General features: G+C 30.5%; 1 long non-coding RNA gene across 1 annotated transcript; it reads left to right on the top strand.

Moving 5' to 3' along the window:
* The first annotated feature begins 3,779 nt into the window (after positions 1 to 3,779).
* Positions 3,780 to 5,445, top strand: LOC111242503. Its single transcript, XR_002669593.1, has 4 exons — positions 3,780 to 4,511; positions 4,862 to 4,938; positions 5,017 to 5,074; positions 5,254 to 5,445. It is a non-coding gene; the product is annotated as an uncharacterized LOC111242503 (long non-coding RNA).
* The last annotated feature ends 225 nt before the right edge of the window (positions 5,446 to 5,670 follow it).

Here is a 5,670-nt window from a genome sequence, read left to right as displayed (position 1 = left end):
CTATTCTGGATCAACTAGAATATCTTCATCTACTCCCACCATTGAAGTGATCATTACAAACAATGAAGGAACACACATAGAAAGACAAACTGAAAAGAGAGGATAAGGTAATGTACCAAAAGATTAGATCTAAACATTTATAAAACATAATAACTCATATCAACACACATAAATAGTTGACACTAGACTCAATTATATGGATTCATGATTTGACATATGTACTCAATATGTGTGCACTTGTAGTAGTATTTATACTTTGTAGGATACTAAACAAAAGGGTATTCACCGTAATATTCATGAAGTTAATCTTTTCAAACCGACTCTAAACAGCTAGGTGAAAGAGCTCTGTCACTCTCACTATATAACTCATTCTACTCTATTTAAGTATGAATAGTTATTAGAATTCAAGATACCCTACTTCTAAAACTCCCATATGTCAAAGCATGCATTAAATTTACCACATTACATAACTTCTCTTTGAAATTCTCTCAACAACATCTCACGTCATATTCTACATTCACATAAATAACATCACACACGTCAAGCAAGCATAAGCACCATAATACATCTCAAATCTATAATAATCATGCACATTACTAATAATATCTCATTATCTTCACTATATCATGTATAAATAAAAATCGTACCTATATATACTCAAATTACAATCCATGAAGCATCACCAATTTTATAATATATATATATATATATATATATATATATATATATATATATATATATATATATATATATATATATATATATATATATATATATATATAATCCAAACAAAACTAGCCAGAATCGAGAAATTACAGAGAATGAGAACCCTAGATAAAAGTTAGAGAATTCTAAAAAAATATAGAGATATAACATGTTTTAAAATTATAAAAATCATTAATGACAAAACTAATTATATTAAAACCCTTTAATATTAACATAATTGAATTTTACTATTTTTAAACCAATACTCCTTTCAAAATGTCATTTTATAGTTTTTTACATTCCTAAACTTAAAAAAAAATTAACAAAAATAATAATCTGGAAAACATTAGAACTTAATCACAGCCATCACAAAGTTAAATAAAAAATAGTTAGAGATTTTGTTTATAATTAACTTCTATACTTAAATTGTCAGAGGAAATTATATATATATATATATATATATATATATATATATATATATTAATGAAAGTTAACCGTAGAAACAATTTTCATTTTTACGTGAATTAAATAGAATTTTAAATGTAACTAAAATTTTACCAATTGTGAAAGTCCCGAAATAGAATTGTGTAGGAAAAATGTAATATGAAAAGAAAAACTATTAAAATTTATGTGTATTTATGAGTAATTAGTTATAAGTAAAGTTGGTGACTTATAGCAAAATTGTAAAGTCTGGATTCTTGGTAATCCTTGTACAACATTAATTTCATTTTTTTATTTACATGTGGTGATTTGAATAGATTATATGGAAGAAGAGTCTTGAATTGAGAGATAGGGCAGACCTACAAGAGATATGGTGTCTCTCACTGCAGATACCGGACTTCTGTTTCACTGACTTGGAAACCTTGATTGTGAATAAATGCAAAATTTCATCAGATGCACTGCTACCTTTCACTTTACTTCCAGCGTTGGAAACATTGGAAGTTCAAAACTGTGATTCTGTCAAAAGCATATTTGATGTGAAATGTGGCCAAGAGACACTCACTTTTCCTCTGAAGAAATTAGTTTTACGGAAGTTGTCAAATCTGGAAACCATTTGTAATGAAGTAACAGAGGCTAATCCAGCTCTTCCAAAAGAAACAAATCGTAAGCTTACGTTCCCCTCTGTGACGTCATTGGCACTATGTGATTTGCCCAACTTCATTTATGATGATGCAGCACCAACATTTGAGGTTTGCGCTTCTTCTTTTTTCTCAATAACATATACATTCTCACACATATGTTTGTATCAAATATATATATATATAATTAATGGGCGTTAAAAGTGCTTAAATCTTGATAAACAATCTCCTACCAACCATCGAAATATTTCTCATTATTTTCTTCCTATAGGAACCACTATTCATCTCATTTATCAAACTTTTATCTGAAAATTAATTTTAAATCAAAATGGTTGCCGCCTTATGATCAGCTACCTGGTCTGGCTAGTTCATCCTTTTTTTCTCTTTTAAATGAATTTGTTCACACATTTTTTATTTTATCTTGAAATGTTTTAGTTTTTCACTAATTATCTGGCTTATTTAGGCATGAAAGATCACAATTTCAATTTTATACAGAGTGTTGAATCTATGAATGTACTGACCTGCTTTTACATGGTTATTGGTTTCTCGTTGCAGCTGATTATACCCAACTTAGAGCATCTGACAGTGGGTAAAAATGAATTAAAGATGATTGTGAATGGACAATTTAAGAGAAACCTTTTAGACAAGTTAAAAGTTCTCGGTGTGTGGTTTGATATTGAGTGTGATGAATTTCCGGAGTATGGATTTCTACAACAGTTGCCAAATGTAAAGAAGCTTGTGGTGTGGAGTAGTTCATTCAAGGTGATTTTCTGCCATCAAAGACCTAATAATAATGAACTTCTATTACAGCTGAATGAATTACGGTTGGAGTCCCTTGGAGAGCTAGTTTCCATTGGATTAGAGAACTCATGGACTGAGCCCTTTGTCAGAAAACTAGAAACTTTTGAAGTCATTAGATGTTCCAGTTTGGAAAACTTGGTAACATGCAGAGTGTCTTTCTCAAATCTGACATGTTTAAAAATAGAAAATTGTGATGGCTTATCATATTTGTTCACACCCTCAACAGCCAAAAGTTTGGGTCAACTTCAAAGAATGAAGATAAAAGAGTGTAAATCAATTGAAGAAATAGTATCTAAAGAAAGGGAGGAATCAGATGAGGATGAGATAATATTTTGGAAGGTCAATTGTTTAAAACTTGATAGGTTATTGAATCTCCGATGGTTCTACAGAGGGAGTTTAAGTTTCCCATCCTTAGGAGAATTATCAGTGACATTTTGTGAAGAGATGGTAACTTTATGTCCAAGTACGCTAAAAGCAGACAAGTTGTCTGAAGTAACAATTGGATACCAAAAGGTTATTCCAGTGGAAACTGATCTCTACTCTACTATGCAGAAGCAATTTGGGAGAAAGGTATGTGTTTAAATTTTTTATGATTCTTGTCGTTATAAATACAGCATCTTAGAACACATTTCGTTATGCATGGACATATATCTGTAGAATTTGTTTGAGTATGCAAGACGGCTTAGGACAACGTTGAAAAATTATAATTTATTTAACAATTCTTCAAATAAATAGTCGTAAATATCATACTTAAACTATTAACAAGAGCCTATTGCAATTCTAGACTACAAAAAATATAAATAAAATTGTAATCATATGAAACAATTCTTCAAAATCATAACGGTTGAACCAGTTTTCATGTTTGGACAACTAAATATAATTATAAACCTCAATTCTTAACTTGTTTTTGGAAGTCTTGAAACTTGCAAAAGTGAGTATTTCATATTTGTAGGGTAGTAATTCAAAAGATATCGTTGATTCTTGTAAACAATTAGTTTCATTTTTTATTTTATATATTCTTGCACGTGCAGATTTCAGAACTTGAAAAACTTGATCTCAAAATTAGACCGACCAAAATTACCAGAGATATGGCACAAATTTAAATTTTTATTAGTTGTTGTAATAAAGAATTAATTTCATAGTTTATTTCTTCGTTTTTACGTGTAGATGGAAGAGGAATCATGGATTGATCTAAAAAGTAGAGGAGGACTACATGAGATATGGCGTGGCTCACTGTCTATACCCAACTTCTTCTGTTTCAGTAAGTTGGACACATTGATTGTGGACGACTGCCAGTTTTTATCAGATGCAGTGCTACCCTTCCATTTACTTCCTTTATTACCTAAATTGGAAACCTTGGAAGTTCGAAACTGTGATTCTGTCAAAACCATATTTGATGTCAATCCTTCAACACAAGACACATCAATTACTTTTCCTCTGAAGAAATTGGTTTTATTGAAACTGCCAAATCTAGAGAATGTTTGGAAAGAAGATCCTGGAGGAATTCTAAGCATGCACAGTCATCTAGAACAAGTGTTTGTTGATACATGCAAATGCCTTAAAAGCGTGTTTCCAGCATCAGTAGCCAAAGACCTTGTGAAACTTGAAGATCTAGTAGTGGAAGACTGTGAGAGATTGATGGCAATTGTTACAGATGAATCTCATGAGAATCAAGAAATTATATTTGAGCGGCTTCAGGTTTTGGATCTTAAAAGATTGAAAGAACTGAGGTGCTTTTGCGTTGGCAAGTTCACTTTAAGTTTTCCATCTTTAAAGGAAGTCCACGTCATCAAGTGCAGCTCCATGAAAAGTTTCAGTGCAGTCACCAAAATAGATAATCCGACAAAGTGGTATTATTCAGAATATGCGAGACCCCGAATGGAAACTGACCTTAATTCTGCTATCCACAGAAATTTTGAAGAAGAGGTAGTTATACTTCTACGTCTTAATATTTGTTCCATAGAGTTAGGAGTATAGGCCCCTGCTAATTTCTAACATTTTTTTTAATTTATTTTTGTCAAGTGGTATGATTCATCATTTTCATTAAAAAGTAATAATAGACATTTTCTTACCGAGAATTTATAAGTAGCTAGACTATTCTCTTTTTTCATTAGAAAAATATAATTCAACTAATTGGCGAAGGGGAACTCAATAACAAGGCCATAAACAAGACCAGTTATTCGTGCTTTGAATTAATAACATTATTTTTAGCGTAATGTTTTGTTGATCTGCATCGTGCTTAAAATTAACTTCTTGTTCTTTTGTTTTAAACATAGGCTCCCGATGCTGCTAGTGCCATCATTTCAGTTATTGAATAGTTGAGATTCAGATACTGATGGAGATAGTGAACTCGGTACATCAATTTAACTAATGCTACAAAAATTGGTAACTTTTTATTTATTGCAAGTGATACTATCCTATGTCCATGCAGATGATGATTAATTAGAAGCAGTTTTTCAACGCATAACATGATGGTTACGTAAGATTAGGTAACTAATTATATGTTTCATTGATATCTATTTAAGTGGATATATTTCTTTGTCAATTTTAATTTATGAGACTTACCTACACCATGATATTCGCTACTCTTACTTCTTCCATATTTTAATTTATTACTTTTTTAAATGTTTTTATGAAAGTATAGTAATTGCTTTTATAATTCGTCTAGATTGAGCCTCTGTTGCCGACTCCAACGCATTAATTAAAGAGATTGAAGGCATAAAAAATGGATGAAGATGAATGTGTCCCAATTTATTACGTGTGGTTGTGTTTTAAAAAAAATGAAAAGAAAAGTGTTGTTCTACCTAGATGAATATAAATGTGTCCCTATTTTATTATGATTGTGTTAAAAAAAAAAAAACTGTATTGTTCTATGTAGTTGAAGATGAAATACATTATTTGTATTATGTAATGTGTGAGATTAAAAGTGATGAATATTGATTGAAGGTGAACTGATGAATTGTCACTAAATATTGACTGTGTATTAACATATGTGTTATGCTGAAAAAAAAAATTATGTGTGCTTTGTATTCATTTGGTGTTAATTTTATCTTCATGTGATCATAATGATTCTATCGAGTACTCA

This window comes from Vigna radiata, chromosome 9, assembly GCF_000741045.1.
Source record: "Vigna radiata var. radiata cultivar VC1973A chromosome 9, Vradiata_ver6, whole genome shotgun sequence".
Classification (NCBI taxonomy): domain Eukaryota; kingdom Viridiplantae; phylum Streptophyta; class Magnoliopsida; order Fabales; family Fabaceae; genus Vigna; species Vigna radiata.
This window is presented reverse-complemented; position numbering and strand designations above follow the sequence as displayed.